This window comes from Loxodonta africana, chromosome 6, assembly GCF_030014295.1.
Source record: "Loxodonta africana isolate mLoxAfr1 chromosome 6, mLoxAfr1.hap2, whole genome shotgun sequence".
Classification (NCBI taxonomy): Eukaryota; Metazoa; Chordata; class Mammalia; order Proboscidea; family Elephantidae; genus Loxodonta; species Loxodonta africana.
In genome coordinates, this window is record NC_087347.1 from 99,869,384 (window position 1) to 99,894,807 (window position 25,424).

The 25,424-nt window shown below is 37.2% G+C and overlaps 2 protein-coding genes across 48 annotated transcripts in view; one reads left to right on the forward strand and one right to left on the reverse strand.

The window, feature by feature from the left end:
• Positions 1-23,644, reverse strand: part of MBD5 (methyl-CpG binding domain protein 5) — a 444,773-nt gene extending 421,129 nt beyond the window's left edge. For 13 of the 39 annotated variants that reach the window (XM_064287207.1, XM_064287205.1, XM_064287220.1 and 10 more), the window contains exon 1: positions 8,733-23,543. The gene's annotated coding sequence lies outside the window, so the exon portion shown is untranslated. The other 26 variants (XM_064287210.1, XM_064287181.1, XM_064287203.1 and 23 more) reach the window with 11 other exon arrangements.
• The window catches only part of ORC4 (origin recognition complex subunit 4), a 116,170-nt gene continuing 113,869 nt past the window's right edge, over positions 23,124-25,424 (forward strand). For 4 of the 9 annotated variants that reach the window (XM_064287225.1, XM_064287229.1, XM_064287223.1 and 1 more), the window contains exon 1: positions 23,839-23,970. The gene's annotated coding sequence lies outside the window, so the exon portion shown is untranslated. Of the gene's footprint in view, positions 23,147-23,838; positions 23,994-25,424 lie in introns of those variants that run through there. The other 5 variants (XM_064287221.1, XM_064287222.1, XM_064287226.1 and 2 more) reach the window with 3 other exon arrangements.

The window sequence follows — 25,424 nt, forward strand, 5'->3', positions numbered from 1 at the left end:
ATAAACTGCTGTATATACACGCAATGAAATATTATTCGGCCATAAAGAGAAATGAAGCCCTGATACATGCCACAACATGGATAAACCTTGAAAACATCATGCTGAGTGAAATAAGTCAGTCACAAAAGGACAAATACTATATGATCTCACCTACATGAAATAGGCAAATGTACAGAAACCAAAGCTTACCAGCGGCTACCAGGCGTGGGAGGAAAGGGAAAGAAGAGGTGTTACTTAGGGGGCACTGAGTTTCTGTTAACGCTGGTAGAATAATCGGGAAAAAGTAATAATGGTATACAATATGATGAATGTAATCAATGTCACTGAATCATACATGTAAAAATTGTTAACTGGCAAATGTTCTATTTTTGCCAAACACATGCAGAAAAGAACACTTATACAGAATTTAATGTTTTAGCAGAGATTAAAGTGGTTTAAGGATATCAGATGGTACAAAACAATTTGAGTTTTTAAACTGGGTTACTGGGTAATTAAGTTCCCCAAGACTATGCCCCTAATCAGCAGAGCGTATAAAAATACAGAAAACACAGAAAAACACATTTTGTAGAAATTTTTAAACAAAATTTAAACATTAATTCATGTGTGAAATAGCAGGGGCATTGTGCCTTTGGATCTACTTAATACCTGGCTACTTTAAACAAATGAAAAATTATCTTTGTTTAGTTTCCTACAATAAAAAGGACACGTGAAAACTCTCATACATTTTTGCAAACTTTTACAGTAGAATATTAAATTTTAAGTTTTTGTGTGATTTTTAAAAAGAAAATTCATCATAAATTATTTCTTCTACCTTTACCTAAAATATCCTATCCCTAAAAAGCCATAAACCATCGATCAAAAAACTGAAATTAGGTATTGTCCTTTTCTGTATTTGTCCAAGTAACTACTTACAATTCTCAAAGTTATGGCTCTCTCTGATCCCTGAGGTCATCGTTATTTATTCATTTCTGGAACCTAGCCAAACTGTTCATCATTTTCTTAAACTGATGAATTACAGATACTATGCCATATTCTAAACAAGAAAAATAAACACCTATTTAAACATGTTTCTCTAATATCTCCCTGTAAAAACATAAAGATCGTCTTGTAAACCCCAGTATTATTAAAAGTTCATTGTGCAATAATTCATTCTTTGAAACCTGGAATCACTTTCCACAGACACAAAATATTAAAGAGTGATGCTCAGGTTTCCAGAACGGCTTTTAAAAAACAGGATAATTCTCCAAAAAGTATTAACATATTTTCAAAGACAAATCCAGTTATTCAAAAATAAATCTCTGGTTAGAAATTTTTTAGATTGTACTACAACATGCGATAAAAGAAACCCGGCAGTAGAAAAAAATACATTCATCCATACATATACAAAAACTCTTGGATGCTCAAGTCCCTTATATAAAATGGCGTAGTATTTGCATATAACTTACGCACATCTTCCCACATACTTTAAATGATCCCTAGATTATTTATAATACATAATACAATGTCTTATGCAAATAATTGCTATATTGTAGTGTTTATGGAATAATGACAAGACAAATCTGGTTCCTTCCCACCCCCGAATATTTTCAGAATTGTCCTGGGTAGGTAACTCTACTTGGGAGAAATGACTATCCCCTAAACAACATGCCCAATATCTAATTATCACTGACATGTGGTCTTTCTTTCCTTAAGAAATGGTAAATACTCTGAAACACTGATTCTGTAACCCCACCCTAGGCCCACCTCCTCATAGCCACAGCAGGTACGGGAAGAGGTTAAAAAAAATTTGCTGCTGGGAAACAGGTTAACCCAAAAACCAAACCCATTGCCATCGACTCAATTCCAACTCATAGTGACCCTATAGGACAGACTAGAACTGCCCCATAGAGTTTCCAAGGAGCACCTGGTGGATGTGAACTGCCAACCTTTTGGTTACTAGCCGTAGCACTTAACCACTACGCTACCAGGGTTTCCGGGAAACAGGTTAGAGGGCATAAATCAGCTTTGTGTAGGTAAATTAGGGTTAGTCTATAATGTTCCACGATCAGATTATCGTATTCCAGCTTTAATAACTGATTTTCGTATTTGCATACATGGGTCTAATACTAAACCAAATATTTATTAACTATTATTTATAGTATTGTGGTGAAACGAGTTCTTTTTTTGTGGACTTTTGCCTTGGCTCTTTGGAGAAAAAGCTTGGGAGATTTCCCCCTAAACCCTGAGGAGTTCCCTTTGCCCTAGTTCTTTGGAGAAGCAAAGTGGGGAAAAGAGGCTCCAGGTTGTTTTCCACCCCAGAGGGTTTGTTACTTTTGTACAGGTTGATGGACATTTTCTAGGTAAGCTGTAAACAACTTGCTGGCTTGATACTTTTTGTCCGGCCCTGGGCTACACTCTGCCCTGTGATTGGTCTATTTTACACACCTTCAGCTATTGGTCAGTTTACTATGCACACTGAGCAACCTGTGGTCCACCAGAGGATTCTTCAGAAAGGGCCTGACAGAAGGATCATACCTTGAAACTGACAAGGAGTTTGCTTATATATGCTGCCAACCCCATGGAGGTTGTTTCAAGGAAAAAAGAGAGAAGAGGCAGGAGGGAAGAAAGAAGCAGAGAGGAAGCAAGGAACCTCCTAAAACAGCTGTAAGACAGGTCAAAGGCTGTAACACTGAAGACAACAAGAAGACCAGAAGGGACTCTGCAGAAGAGCTGGTGGTGATAGGAAAGTAGCTAAGAGAGCTGAGTAAGCTGTTACATCGGCTATGAGCTGGGCCAGTTAGCAGTGGAGAGGCCAACAGCAGGGAGACCAAAAGCAAAGGAGTTGTGCATGGGTGAGAGGTGGCATGCATGCTTGCTCAGCCAAGTGACAGGCCTGCCTGCTAGCACAGCCGACAAGAACTGTTCTGGTTGGAAGCTGTCCTGCGTTGAAGTCCTGAGCCTGATCCTGAGTTGTTCCTGTTACTTTCAAGTTGATCCTGATCCCAAGTCGTAGCCTGTTATTTCCCTAATAAACCACATAACTGTGAATATGGTCTGTGAGTTCTGCATGGTCACTGCAACAAATTAGGAAACCTGGCAGAGAAGCAGAGGGTGCCATAGGAAGGATGGCTGGTGTCGGAAATGGTGAAGAAATTGGAGAGTGGAGGTATGTCTGACCTCTACCTCACAGGAACCAGCTTTGTGCTGATCCTGATTCTTATCCCTTGGGAATTTAGATGAGTTCAGTCATTACAAGCATATTAGGAAGTTTTAGAATTTATATTTACAAAACTGGCACACATTTTCATAATTCGATTTTTTTCTACTATCCAACTTTTCTAATTTCTTTCATTTAATCTACTTTTCTTTACCTTCTCAGGACTTGTTCAAAACTTTATCTCAGATACAATTTAATTCTTGGAAATAATAAGACTTGCTGTAATCCTAAGCAGAAAAAAAATCCATTGTGACCAAATTTCAACAACCAACTCAAGTATTATAACTTTTCACATACACAGGATAAGCAGCAGGACATATGTATTTGTAGGATATAGAGAGTTGTTGGCACTCTCAGGCGGGAAGAAAAAACGAGATGATGAAAGAATGTATTTTGAGGAGAAAAAAGTGGAACAGAACTTCAAATTCACAAAGAATCCAGACATATTGGAGCCATTAAGACTGGAAGAATCCTCGATACTACTGCCCTGAGTTATTCTTTAAATCCTAAACCAAAACTATCACCTTTTAACTAAATAGCAGGTTAGGACAAAAAGTAAAGAATGTCACCCTTGAGTACTGTGTTCCTTTAAAAAATTATATGAGAACAAATGGACAATGGTTAGTCTAAAGCACAGATGAAAGCTTGGGGGGCAGTAAGACTAAATTTATGGGAATGACACAACTAGAATGGAAATAATGAGGATGTTGACACAATGTGAAGAACATAATCAATGTCACTGAACATTATGTGCAGAAATTGCTAAACGGGGAACTTTTCTCCCATGTATATTTTTACTAAAAATGCAATATTTTAAAAAAGAAATGTCATAAGATGATTTCACACACAGAAGAAGAATGAATTTTGATAATACACAATGTATTCTATAAAATATTATACATGTTTGAGAATAATCAGATACCTTTTTCTCAAATCTTTCAACAGGGTATGTGGTATTGGGCTAGCCAGTCCCTTCTCTGTGACAAATAAAGGATGTTTCAGAAAATTTGGGAAGAGACAAAAAAGTGGACCTTCTATGTACTGTAGAGCAGAAAATCTACCTCAATACTCTAAAAAATTAATAAATTTCAAACTGTAGGCTTGCGACATACTCATGAAAAGACTGAAATTATATTCGCTTTATTTAAAGCTTTAGGTTAAAAAAAGGCAGCATACTTTGACTAGCATGCAGTTAAAAACACACCATATTAAACTTATTGGAATTATATACTCATTAGCAATTTTTTTCCTTAGTAATGTGATTTAGTCTAAGTCTTGAATAACTTAACCAAGTTGTAAAAAACAAATAACTGCATACATATGCAAGCAAATCTTTCAACACATCACTGTTAAATTCTTCAACCAGTTTATCAATAAATAATCCTCACAATTTCAAAATTCTGAGGGTTATTTACAAAAATAATTTCCAAATCTTAAACTAGGCTTTTCCATTTTACATGATGTCAAGTTAAGTAAACAGTGTTACGAACAGCTTTTTAAAAGATCAATGACATAAACAATTACTTATTAAGGGCTTTAAGACTACAATTGTAACCCAGAATTTTTTGACCTAGTTCATCAAAGAGGGGAAAAAAAGTCAGTTGACAGCTAATAAAAGATACTTGGCCCTTAAATGTCCTAAGGGATAGCTAAACCAAAAGGTGATTTTAATTAGTTTAATCCCATTTATAACAATATATTTCATACAATCTTTGAGTGAATCCATCTTAAGAGGACATATCCAAAGGAGATACAAACCAATGAAATCTCTGAAGAGCAGAATAACATAACTTTAACATTTATTTTGCCAACTAAAAGGTTTGGTGTTTGAATTCTCATAAGGAGGAGAGCTAGCCTGGCTCAATACACTGGCACCCGGAATATTGTGGATCCTCATTTTAGTTTTTCTACTGACTCACTGCGCCATGCAGGTTCTGAACTTTCTGTCTGCCTCCATTTCTTTATGGGAAACAATAGGGATATTTTTCCACTATCTCCCTCAACATTAAGATGAAGAAGTAAAAATACAACGTAAAGAATTTGGCAAATACAGAGCAATTAGGCTAGATAAAGAAATAAAGGGCACCCAGATTGGCAAGGAAGAAGTAAAAGTATCTCTATTTGCAGATGACATGATCTTATACACAGAAAACCATAAAGAATCCTCAAGAAAACTACTGAAACTAATAGAAGAGTTCAGCAGAGTTTTAGGATACAAGATAAACATACAAAACTCTGTTGGATTCCTCTACACCAACAAAGAGGACATCAAAGAGGAAATCACCAAATCAATACCATTCGGGAGTAGCCCCAAGAAGATAAAATACTTAGGAATAAATCTAAACAGAGTGTAAAAGACCTATACAAAGAAAATGGCAAGACACTGCTGCAGGAAACCAAAAGAGACCTACATAAGTGGAAAAACATACCTTGTTCATGGATAGGAAGACTCAACCTGGAAAAAATGTCTATTCTACCAAAAGCAATCGATAAGATACAATGCAATTCCAATCTAAATTCCAAAGACATTTTTTAATGAGATAGAGAAACAAAGCAGCAACTTCATATGGAAGGGAAAGAGGCCTCAGATAAGTAAAGCATTACTGAAAAAGAACAAAGTGGGAGGCCTCACACTACCCAATTTTAGACCATTTTATACTGCCACAGTAGTCAAAAGAGCCTGGTACTGGTACAACAAGAGATATATAGACCAATGGAACAGAATTGAGAATCCAGACATAAATCCATCCACATATGAGCAGCTGATATTTGACAAATGCCCAAAGTCAGTTAAATGGGGAAAAGACAGTCTCTTTAAAAAATGGTGCTAGCATAACTGGATATTCATCTGCAAAAAAATGAAACAAGACCCATACCTCACACCATGCCCAACAACTAAATCAAAATGGACCAAAGACCTAAATATAAAATCTAAAACGATAAAGATCATGGGAGGAAAAATAGGGACAACACTAAGAGCCTTAACACATGACATAAACAGTATACAACATATTACTAACAACGCACAAACACCAGAAGATAAACTAGATAACTGGGAGCTCCTAAAAATCAAAACACTTATGCTCATCCAAAGACTTCACCAAAAGAGTAAAAAGATTACCTACAGACTGGGAAAAAGTTCTTAGCTATGACATTTCTGATCAGTGTCTGATCTCTAAAATCTACATGATACTACAGAAGTTCAACAACAAAAGACAAATAACCCATTTAAAAAATGCGCAAAGGATATGAACAGGCACTTAAAGAAGATATTCAGGTAGCTAACAGATACATGAGGAAATGCTCACGATCATTAGTCATTAGAGAAATGCAAATCAAAACACAATGAGATTCCATCTCACTCCAACAAGGCTGGCATTAATCCAAAAAACACAAAATAATAAATGCTGAGAGGTTGTGGAGAGACTGGAACACTTAAACACTGTTGCTGGGAATGTAAAATCGTACAATCACTTTGGAAATCGATTTGGCGCTTCCTTAAAAAGCCAGAAATAGAACTACCATACAATCCAGCAATCCCACTCCTTGGAATATATTCTAGAGAAATAACTCCCTTTACACAAACAAATACATGCACAGTCATGTTCTCTGCAGCACTGTTTATGATGGCAAAAACATGGAAGCAACCAAGGTGCCCATCAACGGGTGAATGGATGCATCAGTAAAGAACAATGATGAATCCGTGAAACATTTCATAACATGGATGAATCTGGAAGGCTTTATGCTGAGTGAAATTAGTCAGCTGCAAAAGGACAAATATTATATGAGACCACTATTATAAGAACTCAAGAAATAGTTTAAACAGAGAAGAAAATATTCTTTGATGTTACAAGAGTGGGGAGGGAGGGAGGGAGAGGGGTATTCACTAATTAGATAGTAGACAAAAACTATTTTCGGTGAAGGGAAAGACAATATACAACACAGGAGAGGTCAGCACAACTGGACTAAACCCAAAGCAAAGAAGTTCCCTGAATAAACTGAATGCTTTGTAAGGCCAGAGTAGCTGGGGCCCGGGTTTAGGGACCATGGTTCCAGGGGACATCTAAGTCAATTGGCATAATAAAATCTATTAAGAAAACATTCTGCATCCCACTTTGGTGAGTGGTGTCTAGGGTCTTAAATGCTACCAAGTGGCCACGTAAGATGCATCAATTAGTCTCAACGAATGTGGAAAAAAGGAGAATGAAGGCTATCAAAGACACAAGGTAATTATGAGCCCAAGGGACATAAAGGGCCACATAAATCAGAGACTACATCAGCCTGAGACAAGAAGAACTAGATGGTGCCCAGCTACAACCGATGACTGCCCTGATGGGGAACACAACAGAGAATCCCTGATGGAGCAGGAGAGCAGTGGGATGCAGACCTTAAATTCTCGTGAAAAGACCAGACTTAATGGTCTGACTGAGACTAGAAGGACCCCGGAGGTGATGGTCCCCGGACATTCTGTTAGCCCAAGACGGAAACCATTCCCAAAGCCAACTCTTCTGACAGGAATTGGACTGGGCTACGAGATAGAAAGTGATACTGATGAGGAGTGAGCTTCTTGGCTCAAGTAGGCACAAGACTATGTGGGCAGCTCCTGTCTAGAGGGGAGATTAGAAGGCAGAGGGGGATAGAAGCTGGCTGAATGGACACGGGGAATACAGGGTGGAGAGAAGGAGTGTGCTGTCTCATTAGGGGGAAAGTAACTAGGAGTACACAGCAAAGTGTATGTAATTTTTTGTATGAGAGACTGACTTGATTTGCAAATTTTCACTTAAAGCACAAAAAAATAAAGAAAAAGAATTTGGTACATAGAAAATACTACATAAACGTCTGATATATGTAGCAAAAAATCATAAATTAAACTAAATTTGTTTCATTCTGTCAAATGAAAAGTTTTCAAGTTAGACACGTACCAAAAAACATTAGGTATTATTTTTTTTTCTGTATTACAACTAATACATGGATGATACATATAATCACTACAACAATAGTTTCATGGCACTTGGCAGGTGCCACTTTTCTAAAAAATATATAACTGATAAAATAAACAAAATAAACACATATATGCATTTTGTTTGATACATATAATAAACAAAATGCATCTATCATCTATCTCTCTCCCTATCTATCTAATCTATCGTCTATCATACCTACCCTCCCTCCATCCCTCCCTTCCTTCCTTCCTACCTATCTACCTACCTACCTACCTTCCTACCTACCTATGAATGAAACCCTGAAGTGGACACAACTCTTAGTTTTATTTTATTAATAATAAGGAGAATGAAGCAAAGAAAGGTTATATGATTTGCTAAATGTTACAACAACGCTAGTACATGGTGGAATAGGAATTGGAATCCAGGCAGTCTGGCTCTAGAGTTCATGCTCTTTTAACTTCTTTCCAAATTGGAAGACACTGGAGTAAAAACACAGATAACAACAAAAAATCCTGTGTAGTTTTCTGTAATCATGGTCTCTAAATTTTAGTTGATAAAGGAAACTTTTTGGTGGGGGGGAGGGGATATCATACCTATTAACTTATCACAGAACTAGAAGACGTCTTTGGAATATACTTTGACAGAAAGACAAATAGGAAGCTGCAAAACAGAGAAAAACATATCAATCCCTGAGTGCTTCCCAGGTAAATCTTATTTCTATTTAGGAATTATACTGACCTCTTAAGAGTTATTAGAACCTTTAGTAAACTGTCTTTTCAAACACCCTAATAAGCATCCCAAACACTGATGGATCATTGGTGGTCTAAGAGACACCATATAAAAAATGAATCAACGCTAGTCATACTGACTCATTTAGAATATTTTATAAATAAGCACTAAACTCCATTCTGTAGTTCTTATTTTTAGATGTTAATCTGTTTTAAAAGCATGGTATGCCATACCTGGGAATACCAGTAAGTTAAAAATCACCGGATAAAGGATGTTCAATCACCAAATTGATGCACTGACAGAATTCATTAACCAGCATTATTGTGATACACCCTGACTACTCGATGAATGCTTATATATATTACATCTCTTGTTAATAATTTAACACATCTTTGTGACACTTTGTTTCAATAAGGAAGACCAAAGGAGAATTGACACCTTTGAATTGTGGTGCTGGAGAAGAATACTGAATATACCATGGACTGCCAAAAGAATGAACAAATCTATCTTCGAAGAAGTACAACTAGAATGTTCCTTAGAAGCAAGAATGGCGAGAGTACATCTCACATACTTTGGACATGTCAGGAGAGATCAGTCCCTGGAGAAGGACATCATGCTTGGTAAAGAAGATGGTCAGGTAAAAAGAAGACCCTCAATGAGATGGACTGAGATGGTGGCTGCAACAACAGGTTTAAGCATGGCAGTGATTGTAAGGATGGAGCAAGACCGGGCAGTGTTTTGTTTGGCTTACTTAGGGTCGCTATGAGTCAGACCCAGCTTGATGACACCTAACAACCACAACAATAAAATTCAACTGATTTAATCCATTATTTGTTATAACGTTCAAAATACTTTGGGCATTTCTCGAATCTTTAGCTATTCATTAGATTGTTAATTATTTAACACATAAAGTGGTGTCCAAAGAGGCTTAAAACTTAAAGATCAACATGCAATGAAGACAATTCACTGACAAGGTCATAAGATAAATGAAAAGTAAGGTTGAAAAATTCTGAGCTTCTCTTAAGAATGATGAAAACAATCAGAGATGGTTAATGGTGATGCCTGAACAACATGATGAACATGATATCACTGAACTGTACATGTGAAGGCTGTGGAAACAGTAAATGTTTCATTACTTTTATGTTTACCCCCACAAACACATACAAAATTAGCTTTTTTTCATTTCAAAAGTACTACTCCAAGTGAGATATACCAAAATGTTGAATGCTTACATCACAGCCTGTAACAGTTAATGTAACTTACTAATTCATAATCACTTCTGACTGTATGATTACTCTAAAAATAACCAAAATAAAATTGGCATTTTTACTGCTATCATTTTCCAATTCTACATTTCTTACCAAGATATAAAAGAATGTTTAAAAGTTTTGTATTCTAATTACACAGACGTAAATATGCACTACATTTAGAACATTCAATTTGCGAATGTGGTACCTTCTGCTCTCCCTCTATCTTGTCTTACTCCAGATAGCGTGCTGTCCTATCGAGGTTCCAGTTGAGGGTCTTCTCAAGTTGTCCAACTAATGTGTCTTTCACTATCATTTGTTATAATCTCCTACACCTGCCTAGTACTTGCAGCAGGCTTTATTTCCTTTTTCTTCATTATTCACAGCTTAGTCAACCACCCCCAGGGAATTCTCCTTTAAATCCATACAGACATAATTTTTAATCCCCTTTTTTGCTTTTCTTTTCTAACTTCCACACGGTTATGTTTAGTACAATTATGTTACGTTCACTACTTTCCATTGTTATCATCTGTGTTAAAGGAGTTTTATAATATCTAACGTCTATAACACTGATTCTGTAGAAAAAGCACTGTGAGTTCTAAACCGAAATAAAAATATACTCTTGTAACATCTCTTTTATAAGTCGTTTTTCCCACTGAGCATAAAGAACATCAGTTTAAATACTACTCCTCAGAATAAACAGAAGCTTAGACTACAATGTCCTATACAGTCTGACCTCTACTTAACTCCCTATCATCAACTTTCACCATGCACATTCTTCTCTTAAGTGCTATCACACTGATCTTCATTTAAAGTTAGGTCCCACACTCCCTCTCACCCTCAAGGCCTTTATGAATGCTGTTCTTTCTTTCCAGAAAACTCTTTCCTCCCTCTTGGTCAAGTTAACTCCTAGTCATCAAGATTTCACCTCAATAAACTTTTTCAAGAAAATTTCCTAAAGTTTATTTCCTTTCTGAGCTGCATTCTGGGAAATACAGCTTCAAAAATATAAGGTATATTTCCAACCTCTTCCCCAGTTGACCAGATTATGAACTTTAATCTTAGCTTTCAAAGAGGTAAAAATAAGCTTCCCGATCCCCTCACCCCACTGGAAGTTCTGTCTTTACCGGAATTATCTTCTTGTGTGGTAACCTAGTATCTCTCCTCTACCTCTACCCAGATTAACTCATGTCCTCCCAGGAAGTCCACTGTGATTAACTCTACAGAATTCTAATTACTTCTTTACTCTGCATATTTACATGCTCGGTTTGATGTTATTTTACAAAGGTCCCTAAAGTGTTTTTCAAGTACATGTTTTAGTAATTAAAAAAAAAAGAAAAACTTATTTTTCAAACCTCCTGTTTTGTTTTTTTCCTCTATTCAAACCAGTACCTGAATACAGAAAATATTACAAAAATGTTAAATGACTATGCCATTTGCATTCTGAGTGGACATACAATAATTAGAATCACTGATTAAAATAATAAAAACTAATTTTAGGCTTACACATCTTATCTCGGACTGAAACTGACCTAATGTCTACTATTTTATGACTGATATCCCCTACCGCCACGCAGTCACCAGTCTGTATTTTCCCGGGATAGTGAGAAGTCCATTCTGCAGATAGAAGCAAAATATTTTAAAATCAGGGTACATTATATCCATTGTTCCTCCCTCAATTGAGTAGGCTTTCACCTTGTTAGATAAGAACATTAGATCAGGCTGACAGGCTTTACTCTGTATCAAGCTATGATGATTATCAGCCAATACTCAATTCTCTTCAAAATATCAAAATATCCAGGGGATATATTCAGGTGATTATGCAAGCAGGACTACAATTTTCCTGGGCCATTCTTTTTCTCATCCTTTTAAGAAATAAATACAATTTTCATTATAAAATTACTATATGAATATAAGCTTATCAGAAATAAACCCAATTAATGCAAATGTACGCAAAATAATGAGTCCTTCAGCCTTCCAGCATCTCTTCTTCCCCATCCTCACACACAGACTCTCAGTACACCAAGGATAAAATTTGGTACATTTTCCAAATCCACAAATGTATATGTGCATATATATACATATAAATATATGTAAAGATCTTTTTTATACTATCTCACCGTCTATACAGGGTAAGATAGTCTAAAAATATGCATGTATATATGCAAATATATATGCTCTTAAACATTAATACTTATCATTCTGCATGTGTACTTTTTTACATAAATGGGATCATACTGTGCATATTATTTTGTGACTTGCTTTTCGACTTAGCTTATGTTAGAGATTGTTCTTGTTTTTATCCTACAAATCTAAATTTTGTATGGTTCGTAGTTCTTATGTTCAAATACCATTGGTAGTATTTCCTAACTTTTATATTACCCCAAAATAGACTGTTTCATTCAGTACCCAGTAAAATGAGTAATATAGATCTTTCCACTGAAATATTTCCTAAGTATTTTCATTCACACTATTAAGGTTTTCATGTCCCACATGGTATGCTACTTATATCTGCTATAAATTTGGATTTCAATAAAAAAATATTTGTGTATATAAAGAATGTCTACATTTAGTCAGTCAAGGTCTAAAAATAATAAAACCTAAAACTTAGTTTCATAAAAAAAGAGAACTATGTAATACAATAAATTTGCCTACTAATTAGAAATATTAAACACACAAAATTCAAGTCATTTTCTGACTCACCAAGGTAGGTTGTGCAAAAACAGAGAAGCTGAGGAAACATTTTTAAAAGAACTCTTTATAGATTTAAAAGTAACGAAAACTTTTAAAACAGTTTACTAAAAAAAAACTACACATAAAACACAGACACCATAAAAAGTAGGAGCAACAGCCTGAAAAAGGAATATAAAATTAAAATCTGCATTGTGTGGGCCTAGAGCTCTGGTAAAAACCCCGGTGGCGCAGTGGTAAAGTGCCGGACTGCTAAAGAAAAGGTTGGAGAAACCCAGCAGTGGCTCCGAACCCACAAGATCCTCCACGGAAGAAAGATGAGGCAGCCGGCTTCCATACAGAGTAAACCCAAAAACCAAACCCACTGGCGTCGAGTTCATAGCGACTCCTAGCGACCCTACAGGACAGAGTAGAACTGCTCCATATGGGTTTCCAAGGCTGTGTATCTTGCAAATGGCCACACCTTGTCCCGTACAATGGCTGGTGGGTTTTAACTGCCTTCCTTTTGGTTAGCAGCCAAGTACTTAAACACTGCGCCACCGTAGCTCCTCCCCATAAAGACTGCTGCCTTGAAAACCCAAAGAAGCAGCTCTACCCTGTCCTACAGGGTCGCTATGAGTCCAAAACGACTCGATGGCAATGGGTTTTTGGGTGGGGAAATGGTTAAGCACTACGCTCCAAACCCAAAGGTCAGCGAACCCACCATATCTCTGGGACAGAAAAGACCTGACGATCTGCTCCTGTGAGGATTACAGCCTAGGAAACTCTACAGGGTGCTTCTACTCTTTCCTACAGGCTCCTTACGAGTCAGAATCCACTCAGCAGCACACAACAGACTCCTCTCAAACATATATTTAAGAACACCGAAGGAACCTGTCGGAAACCCTGGTGGTGTAGTGGTTCAGAGCTATGGCTGCTAACCTAAAGGATCGGCAGTTCGAGTCCACCACGTGCTCCTTGGAAACCCTATGGGGGCAGTTCTATTCTGTCTTACAGGGTCACTGTGAGTCAGAATCGACTAGATGACAACAGGTTTGGTTTTTTAAGCAATCTGTTACTTTTGTTTTCTAATAGGCAACTTATTGCTATGTTCTTCAGGATGGAAACAGGAGTCAAATCAATTGAATATCAAACTATAAACTACTACAGAATTTACCAACCTGTAGTAACAAGTAATTTAACAAGTAAACTGCACCATTTAAATAACATGAGAAAATCTTAGGCTTTATTAGTATCAAGACAAATTGTTAGAGGAAAAAACAAAATACTTCAGATCTATTTTATTCTCCCCACCTATACTATCTCTAGTAGAGAAGAACTTCATTTTTAGACTTCTATGAAAAAATTAAATACTAACACTGCCTAATGAAAACAATGTCTTCACAAGGAGTGGCGTAATTTAGGAAACCTTATGGGGTTGCCCTGAGTTGGAATCGACTCAAAGGTAACAGGTTTGTTTGTTTGTTTGTTTATGGCTGTACAAAATCATTGCCATCATTACTGGCCAATACCTATAGCTTTTAGATATGCATAGTAAAGTGAACACTGTAGCTTTAATTGAAGTTTGACTGTTATAAACAGTTAGATGTCTGGCTCTGGCCTGCATTCTAATACCATCAGCTGAACAGAGATGGGAAGCATAAACAAACCTTTTAACTAGATTACAGTCTCTAAAATGCCCAAGAAATCCTTCAGCGCAAACTCCTGTGTGACAAATGTGGAAAAAGGAAAATGATTTTGGAATAATGTTAAAAAATAGCCTCTAGATTTGTAATTACTGGAATATGTATTTCACTTTCTAAATATTTTTATGTTGTTTAATATTCATTAGTGATAAATTTTACCTTTAACTTTTCAAATAAACAAAAATTCTTTTCATCATAACAGCTGCTTTTTAGATCAGCATACCTCACGTAAGGAATCTATTTAAAAATCAATATTTTCTTTTGTTGAATGTGGAATACTTCCCTCCCCCAACATCGGTGTACTTACATAGTCTAGATCATTATTAGATATTAAGAATATATGGATTAATGTAATTAATGGCCAACAGGTATTAGATATTTCTGGACTCAAGGTGTTTAAAAAACAACAGCTGTGGAAACAAGCATAAGCCTAAATATAATTTCGCACTTGGTTAATCTTAAGAAACATTTAAGATTTACTTCTAGCTTCTAAAAGTTATAGACATTAAATTAAAAATATATATATATAAAATTAAAAAATATCACCATACAGAATTTTTTCCTCTCATTGCCGGAATCTTGGTTGGTTGACAAAAGAACCCCGTGAAGCTTAGATTTACAAAAATTTTTCACCATTGCAAGGTTGGTGACTGATTTACATAACTCATTTTGGTCCTTTAAAACAGTATGATACAATGACATAGAACTTAATTATAAGTTCTGTAAGAAAAGGTTATGTAGGACAACTAAAATAAGGACTCAATTAGGATTTATCACATCCAAGTATGAATGAAGGATATGCGTTTCACCAAATATGATATCATTAGCGGTTTTCTTTTCCATTATGTCCAGCTATATTAGAAGATACACCTTAAAATATTTTAAGCCTGGTTCTCACTTTTTCTCTTTGACGAATTATACTGAATCATTCTAACTTCTGAGCTCTTACATGACAGTAATATCTGAAACTGAAATGCTAAAGAGTTAAGAGTCTTTATTTTTAACTGAGTTTACTTTTAGATTATCTAAGTTATTTGGGACCACAGAGTTATCTATCCCACTGGTTAAGACTGTTCTTAAAAGAATTCACATTTATAATAAACTTTTCTTTCTGAAGTATAATAGATTATACAGAATGATTCTTCTGCATTTAAAAATGTTTCTAAAATTCATGAGTCATAATGCACTGACATAACTCTTACAGAATTAATAGTGTAAGCATATAGGATGGATGTGTATTTACTTTGGATGGATACGAAACTTATTTGATTAATAAAACCAATTGTTTTGTTTTATTTAAAATTATTCTTTTGTACTAAAAGCTGAGTATGTAACAATCAACTTTGGCTAGCTGGGTAAAAAAAGTATTTTAATTCAATAGCTGTTTTAAAGAAAACTATGTAATAATTTAGTATCTGGAGAATTCAACAAGTTCTCCTTTCTTATACTAAAAATATTTCTAATTTAAAGTAGCTATATATTTTTTTTTTTTGTAAGGAGTATATTAAGCCTAATCCTATATATATAATAGTAATTATGAAATTGTAAGATAGAATCCAGAAAGCAAAGGCATGTATACACATATATCAGAGCACTGTTGCTGTTAGGTGTCGTTGAGTTGGTTCTGACTCATAGCGACCCTATGTACAACAGAATGTAAACTGCCTGGTCCTGTGCCATCCTTACAGTCATGATGCTTAAGCCCATTGTTGCAGCCACAGTGTCAATCCATCTCATCGAGGGTCTTCTTTTTCGCTGACCCTCTACTTTACCGAGCATGATGTCCTTCTCTAGGGACTAATCCCTCCTGATAACATGTCCTAAGTATGTGAGACATAGTCTTGCCATCTTTGCTTCTAAGGAATATTCTGGTTATACTTCTTCCAAAGACAGATTTGTCCATTCTTTTGGCGATCCATGGTATATTTAATATTCTTCGCCAATACCATAATTTAAAGGTATCAATGCTTCTTCTGTCTTCCTGAATTCATTGTCCAGCTTTCACATGCATATGAAGTAACTGACAACACCCCGGCTTGGGTCAGCCGCACCTTAGTCTTCAAGGTGACATCTTTGCTTTTTAAAACTTTAAAGAGGTCTTTTGCAGCAGATTTGCCCAATGCAATGCATTGTTTGATTTCTTGACTGCTGCTTCCATGGGTGTTGATTGTGGATCCAAGTAAAATGAAATGCTTGACAACCTCAATCTTTTCTCTGTTTATTAGGATGTTGCTTATTGGTCCAGTTGTGAGGATTTTTGTTTTATGTTGAGGTATAATCCACACTGAAGGCTGTGGTCTTTGACCTTTATCAGTAAGTGCTTCAAGTTCTCTTCACTTTCAGCAAGCAAAGTTGTGTCATCTGCATAACGCAGGTTGTTAACGAGTCTTCCGCCAATCCTGATACCCCCGTTCTTCTTCAAATAGTCCAGCCTCTCTGATTATTTGCTCGGCATACGGATCGAATAAGTATGGTGAAAGGATACAACACTGACGCAGACCTTTCCTGTCTTTAAACTACACGCTATCCCCCTTGTTCTGTTCAAACAACTGTGTCCTGTTCTATGTACAGTTTCCTCATGAGCACAATTAAGTGTTCTGGAATTCCCATTCTCTGCACTAGACAATATAAAACCCCTCCTTGTTTACAGGTTTTCCACTACTAACACACATGCAAAAAATTTTACAGTAAATATTCATTGCGTCACAAATTATTGGAACCTCTAAACATCATGTAACAAAATGCTAAATATAACTCCATGCCAGTTAAAGGAAGTTCAGCATACACAAAACCTAAGTGTCATTTTCACCAAAGAGAAGAAAAATTAACTTTATGGACCTTTTATTTCAAGTTATACACCGGTCTGCATCTACGTTCCTAGCAAAGGATTGTGGTTTTTTATGTTTTTCTGTCCTTGTAAACTTTCAGAAATTTTTCATCACTCTTTCAATAAGCTACGGAGGCTATGATTTTACTAATGTTTACCAGAGTACCGACTGATAAAAAATGTGATTGTGTTTTGCATTAGAAAGTACCATGAATTTAATGTGATGGAGTATCTTGCAGCTATATAATGATAGAACACTGTTTTGTCAGTACTGCTTCCTCATTTGGAACATGGAGACAACAATGTAGAGTTCATAAGACCACTGTAAGGACTGGAATTGATATAATTATCATACTAAGGAAGGTAAAGGGAATCCAGTCTTCCTCTTTAATATAGTTTTCAATTACATATGAAGGCCATGAAAGGAATTGAAATAGTATTCTTTGTTTTGTGAAACATCCATCTGCTAAGAAACTTCCAACTCATTCTACTAACAGTATAAAAACAATGTCATATAATAAAGATTATAAATTGTACCTGATTTAGAACTAGAACTAGTATGTTTCTAATGAGGATCTAATACATCTAGTAAATAGTAAACATTCCTAAATAGGGTATTGGAGCTCTGGTGGCTCAGTGGTTAAGAGCTATGGCTGCTAACCAAAAGGTTGGCAGTTCAAATCCACCAGCCTCTCCTTGGAAACCCTATGGGGCAGTTCTACTGTCCTACAGGGTTGCTATGAGTCGGAATCAACTCAAGGCAACAGGTTTGGTTTTTTTTGGCTTGAAATAGGGTTTGTTTGCTTTTTCTGGTTTGAAATAGGGTATATTAATTATGACAATTCCACTACACATCTGTCATTTTATCATACTGTGGTAACTTGCATGCGACTATGATGCTAGAAGCTATGCCATCAGTATTTCAAATATTAGCAGGCTCAGCCATGGAGAACACAGACTAGGAAGAAAGGCATGGAGATCTACTTCTGAAAACTAGCCAATGAAAACCCTATGGTTCACGGTAGAATAATGTCCAGTGTAATGCTGGGAAATGAGTCTCCTAGGTTGAAAGGTCAGTGTGAGTCAGAATCGATTCGATGGCAATAAGTTTTTGGTAGGAGGTTGAAGGTACTCAAGATACACAGTAGCTGCAACAATGGACTTAAGCATACCAACAAATGTGAAGATGGCACAGGACCAGGCAACATTTAGTTTTATTGTACATGGGTTCACCAAGAGTTGGAGCTGAGGTGACGGCAACTAACAACAATTATGATAATTAACTCACACTGTTAGATTTGCTTAAAATATGGTAGAAACATCTAAAAACTTAAAAGGAAAATGTATATCTTTCAAGAAACCATGAAAAATAACCTATTATATAAGATGTAAAAAAAAAAGTTACTTTTCAGAAAAAAAAATTATAGAGAGTTTTTCTGTTTTTTTTTTTTTTTTTTTAAGAACCATTTAATAAGAGTTACTTTAACGAACGGTATCGGTGATCTTCAAATGAAAGCATTATGATCAGCTCTAAAACCCAGCCATGGTAGCCACATGCTGTTTTTATGGCCTAAAGTGAGCAAAGTATATATATAGTAAAAATCTCCAGAATACATTATCAAGTGGAAAATTTTTCTTTATGTTTGTATTTTAATAAAATACAGCAATAACCTTCTTAACATGCATTTTTCCACCTAACAGTATCCATTTAACTAATAAAATTTATGTAGAAACATCAACATAATGATATAATACAATTTGAAACACAAGATATCTGTTTACATTAAACTGCCAAACCCAAAACCAAATCCACTGCTATCGAGTAAATTCCAGCTCATAGCGACCCTACAGGACAGAGCAGAACTGCCCCATAGAGTTTCCAAGGTTGTAATCTTTACAGAAGCAGACCGCCACATCCTTCTCCTATGGAGCAGCTGGTGGGTTCAAACGGCCAACCTTTCGGTTAGCACCTGAGTGCTTAACCACTGCACCACCAGGGCTCCTCGTTAAACTTCAGGGACCATCTTTTGCTTCTCAAATGCCTAAGCACAGTATCTGGCAGACAGTAGGTGTCAACAGATGTTTAATAAATAGCTAAATACAATTTGTTTTCGCACATACATTCAAAATCCAGACAAGTTTGCAAAAGTACATTAGTTGGACATAGGCTTTCTGGCTGACTTCATTGGGTCCCACTGATGACTAGGAGTAATTCTTCATATCCATAGAAAACTGGAAAGCTGATAATTGTCTGGGTAAGGACCAAAAAAACAAAGTCAGGGAAACACGTCACCTAAGTAACAGTTGCTTTATAGAGCTGGTAAAAGCGGCCTATGCCCTATTACTGCAGCAGTCCCTAAAGAAACGAAGTTTAAGTGTATCCTGAATATTTGCTACTACCTTTTTAAGTGAAATTTTTTGATCATTCCTTATTCAAAATAAATCACTTTTGTCAAATGTATCCTCTACATGGATGAGAAGGGAATATATGCATTTACGTCTTATTATGAGTAATATATTGCTGACAGAATTTAATCTGGCTGTTAACTGGAAAAAGTGAGAGCAGCAGTGAAAAAAAAAATTGTAGTAGTGAAGACACTGGAGTAGTAAGGAGAGGAAAAAGAAAGAGATGGAGAGAAAGAATCCCATATGTGTGAGGAAACAAATTAAAATACACCTAACTCTAAAACTAAAAGGTATTATGGCAAATAACTAATAGGGCCTACTATGCACCAGGCACTGTGCTAGGAATGACAGATATAAACGTTAAAAAATAAAATTTTTTCCTTAAGTAGTTCATAGATGAAGAATCAAAAGTAAACATTTGTAATACAGGTGGCATTCTACTTCTTCTTATAAACATGGATCCTTGAGAGAAAGATGTATATTTAGTGTTGAATTGGAAGTACTGACGATAAAGTAAGCATTAAGAAAAGCTGAAATGATTCTCAAAATAGCAATAATCCACAGTGGGTAAAACCAGTATTTCCTAAAGAAAATCAACAACAAATTACTAAATTATAAATGGACACAGTTATGGTTTTAGAGCTATGTGCCTTATTATCAGAAGAATATGCCTTCATATAAAACAGTTAATTGTAATAGTTTCATTTCGGACAAAAGAAAATGAGGTAGTGTAACAGAGTGATGGTCAAAAGACTTGAGTTCAGGTCCCTGCTCTGTCTACTTAGAGGCCATGGAACCTTGGGCAAGTCCTTTAAGCTCTCTGAAGTTCAGAATATGGAAAACGAAGAGTTGGATAAAGTGACCTCCAAGATCATACCTAGCTGAAAAAGTACAATCCTAAAATATCAATAGTTCTCAATGCCTAAAAATTAAGCCATAATAAAAACACATTAAAGAGTTTTTTAAAATTTAAATCATTATCTAACTTAGAGAAAGTCTGAAATCATCAAACCATAAAGGGTTACCCTGGGGGGAGGGTGGGAGTGGGAGAAGGAATATCTTCAAAGGAAAAACAGAACCTAAGGAAAGGTACTATACTCAAGACTGTAAGTTTTTACTCAGCTGCACATTGAGCAACTATCTTAAACCACCCCAATTAGCTATACAATTTGCTTTACTTAAAACTGATTTCTTCACTAAGTTCTACTTTTCTATCTCCTAAGTTAAAGTTTTTTTGTTTTGTGTTTTAAGTTAAAGTTACTGAGGTTTTAAGTGAAGACAAGAAATCCTAAGTGGACTTAGAAGTATTGATGTAGTGGGAAAAACTTGAACTTGGTACAGGTTTCTGCTTAAGTGCACCAAGTACACCCCAGAGAAAGGTAAGAACTGTTTGAATTTATAACAGAAAGGAGAGAAATAAGATCATATTGTTTACTGTTATACAGTTTCTTTCCTGTGTGTAAACATCTAATTGCACACAGTTGGTAATTAAAATTTTACTATTCTGCTATTCTGCTACTAGAATGAGTATATTATGTCTCGGGATTTTCATCAAGAAAATAAAAAAATAAATAACTATTATCATGTCTTTATATTATTTATGTCAAATGTCCTCCTAGGTTTATTTTTCTTCAATCATTTCTAGTTGATTAAATTGCTGTTTTCATATTGCCAGTCTGATCACAAAATTGCTACTTTATAGAAAAATATTTTTTGCTGACATCCATTATGGGATCAGAAATACCAATGCTGTTACAAAAAGGGTGTGAGAATGTGTGTGTTTGAGTGTGTGAAAGAGAGAGTGTGTGTGTGGGTATATATGCATGTATGCATCCATCTTCAAGGAAAGGATAAAGAAATTTATATAGGAAACAAAATGACACTTTCCAATATAAGCCCCAGTAAAAGGCCTACATCAGAAACAAACTTTCTAGTATTTGCGAAATAAAATGTCACACTAAACATGAGAGCCATTCACTAAGACTATACCATGTAAAAATGGAGCATAGTGATTTTCATGAAGATTGTTATTCTATAAACTTAAATCTGGATTTTTCTTTTAGTACATTTCTAACTACAATCAATACACTAACTACAACTTCATGATTTCTTTTACTCAGGAACATATTTTAGAAATCTGTCTCCTTTCACATACAGTGAGCAATTTGGTTCAGTACCCCATGAGATGAAAAACTCATCTCAATTTACAACAGTAAATAAATAATTCAGTTAAAACTGAAAGTGGTACCAATGCAGCAAACTATTGATGGAGAGGTTTGGCCTTCCATGAAGCCAGAACAACATAAAGTTTTCAATGGCGATTACATGTTCAAAGAAGTTACAAAGATTAGAAAAATTACCAGATCAATTATGAAATAACTAATATTCTCATCTTATGGAAAACAAGTTATCAGGAACATGTATTGACAAAAAACAATACCAGTGGTATTTAAAGTTTAAGATTTTTGAGGTTTGAACTTATATACTGATACATGAATTAAAACACAACACAAAATGCAATATAAAAGTCAAAACCTAATGAAAGGCCTCTATCAACTAAAATTTTGAATATTTCCTATGCAAGTGAGACAAAACGAAAAACCGGAAAATTAAAACCCCAAAGCAAAAACCAATCAAGTCTGTTCCAACACTGAAGTCAATATCCAAATTACATACAGGGCTAAATAGGGGAAAACACTCAGGTCTACAAATGGATAACCAGTTTCAATACAATCCAGACCCCGACATTTTCCTACTCAGAAACAAATGCAGTGGAGCTTTTTCTGAGGAAAGAGGAGAAAAGCTCTCCAAATGAATTTTTTTAAGTGACATTTAGAAAGTGTGCATCTTTCTGTCTCTTTCCCTGGCGCCTCATTGGAGGAAGGAGGGGGTTGTTTTTGTATTCTCCCCCATTGGAGCAAGACACAATCAGATGTTAGCTGGAGAAGAGAAACCACTTTTGACAACAACAAATAAAAATAAAAGTGCCCTTCCTCCCCTGACAGGATGGGCACCCCACCTCGCACACCCCTCCCCACTCCAACCCCTCCTTCACCCCCCAGCACCACCCCCGAGCTCCACTGCGTATGTGGTTTGGTGTTACTGTTGCCCCGGAGTGAAAGTCAGAGCCAGAGGAAGGCAATGAAGCCCCCACAGACACACTTACCTTTCCTGCCCCCCACTTTTGAGTCCCTTCCCTGGAGCTGTGGAGGATGACACAAAGGGTAATAAAGGGGGGGAGTAGAGGAGGAGGAGGCGAAGGAGGAGGAGGAGAGCTGGGGAAGTGGCTGCTCCTGGGTGTAGTGAGATGTCTCCAGCCAGGGCCAAGCAGCAGCAGCAGCAGCAGCACCAGCAGCAGCAGCAGCAGCAGCAGCAACAGCAACAGCAGCAGCCAGCAGCAACAGCAGCAGCAGCAGAGAAGGGTCTGTGTTGCTAAGAGGCTTTTGGTCTCTTTCTCTCCTCCTCTCACGGCCAAAGAGGAGGAGGGTGGAGGGGGCTCGGGAGGGAGGCGAGTGGAGGGGTGAGGGGGTAGGAGTCGTGGATGGGGGGTTTCGAAGAAGAAGAAACTCCTTTTCCTTCTCTCTCAGGCTCAATCCCCCTCTCAGGGCTCCCGGCTGGAGGGTGGGGGAAGGAGCTCAGCCGCCTTCCCCCCACCCCCCTCAATTCAAGGTTGAAGTGGGGTAAAATTAGTGTCCTGTCCCTTTAAAAATAGAAATAAAAGGTGCCCCCCCTCTGCCACTGCCTCTCTCTTCATCATCAGCTGCTGCTGCTGCTGGGGTCTCTCTGCTTGGGGGGGAGGGGGGGTTCGGGTAGAAGAGATGGGAGGCACTCACTGCGCATGTCCCTCTCTGACGGGAGGCTGGTTGGTTGAGGGCAGGAGGAGGGGGAGGGGAGGAAATGAGATGGTTTCCCAGAAGGCGCAGAGGCGCTCGTGACCCGGAAGAAGTTGTAGCAGGGGTAGGGGGCGGGGGCAGGGAAGAGGAGGAAGTCGTTACTCTTTAACTACCCCCGCCCCCTCCTCCCTCCTAAGGGAAAGTGGAGGAACGGAAGTGGGCGTGGACAGAGGCGAAAAGAGGTCACGTGTTTGGGCGCGAATGGGGCGGGGTGGGCGAGGCGGTGCGTGAGCGGGGCATGTCGGGAGTGGTTGCGTGCCGTTGGCACCAGCAGGTGAAATCTAAGCTAAGTAGGCGGTGAGGCAAGCCTGAGAAGCTGTTCCCGGGGTCGCTGGATTTCCGTCTGTGCCCTGGTAAGCAGGATTTTATTTGAGAGGTAAATTGGGATAGCTTGGCCTCAGAACGAGGGACAGGGACGCCAGTGTTGAAAGGCGAATCGAAAGGGGGTGGATGGGAGGCTGAAGAGACTGGGAATGCGGGGACGGGGCAGGCTTGTCTAGGCCAGACAGGCCAGGACTAGGCGGGCTCGTTCTGTTTCATGGCCTCATGGTGAGGCCGCCGCCGAATCTCTGACGAGCGCAGGGAGTCTTCAGGAGAGTAGATTTACAGCGGGATGACGACTAAACTTGGTGGTGAACGAGGAACGTGATGCTTGGGTGTAAGAAATGGGATCTGTGGAGCCTCAGCAGGTGACTTGCTAACTGCTTCCTCAGCTCGGGCAGGGGCCCTGTCTAGGGACAGAGACAAACCCCGTGTGTGCATTTTGACCAGCTTCTGGCACCAGATGCATTGCTTGTATTTTACGTGTTGTGCTCTTCAGTCCTTACCTCGCAACCCTTCTTGGAATTCTGGAGCGGCTTGAGGGAAGGAACAGTCAGGGAAGTCTTGAGTGGAAGAATTTCCCTCCACATCTTGTGTTGCTATTGCAACACAAAACCTGTGCCTGTTCTCAGAGAGGGATATTAGGTTATTTAGTTCTGGGTCATGAGTTTTATGGTTGGTAAAGAGAGAAGCGACATCATAAAGTTTTCTTTTACTGTAGTGTAAATACCGTGTTTTTAAAATGAGTATTTTGTCTTAAGTTTCTTTGGGTCCTAGCCTTGGATTTTAAGCCTTTGGTTGCTCCTCAATTAAGTGCTACGTTTTTATTTTGGGGGGAAATAATGAGTGCTGCTATCAACACAGAATTAATTAAAAATATTTAAGAATTCATACACTTAAATTAATAAAACTTTATTGTAAAATAACAGTCCTTTTTTCACCTTCTGTTTATACAATCTTAAAACATTCCACATCTTTCAAATACCTTCTTTTGTAAAGATACTTTGAAACATTATTATCTAAACTTGCTCATGTTTATTGCATTGATATTATTTAATTCTGTAAAGGGTCTTTTGGGATATGCTATTAACGTTACTTATTTTCTGACTTTGACTTTCTGTGTATTTGGCAGTGAGTCCTATTTATCATATTCTTGTACTTATTCCTTTCTGAATGTAATCGTGTAATATGGACTCAAAATTAGAATCCTGTGCCTTAAGTTTTTTTTTCTAGTGAACCAAATAGTTTCCAACTTATAACAGAAAATAATTATAGTGGGGCAGTTAAAGTGCCTAAGATACAATTCTTTATATCTTTTTTTTTGTGGTAAAATACTGAATATTCAGAAGAGTGCACAGCACATGGAAGTGGAGTATAATGAACAATTATATAAAGCAAGCATTCTAACCACTACCAAAGTCAAGAACTAGAACATTGCTGGTGCCTGAGAATCGTTCCTCCCTTCGTGCATTTCTAATCATTCCCT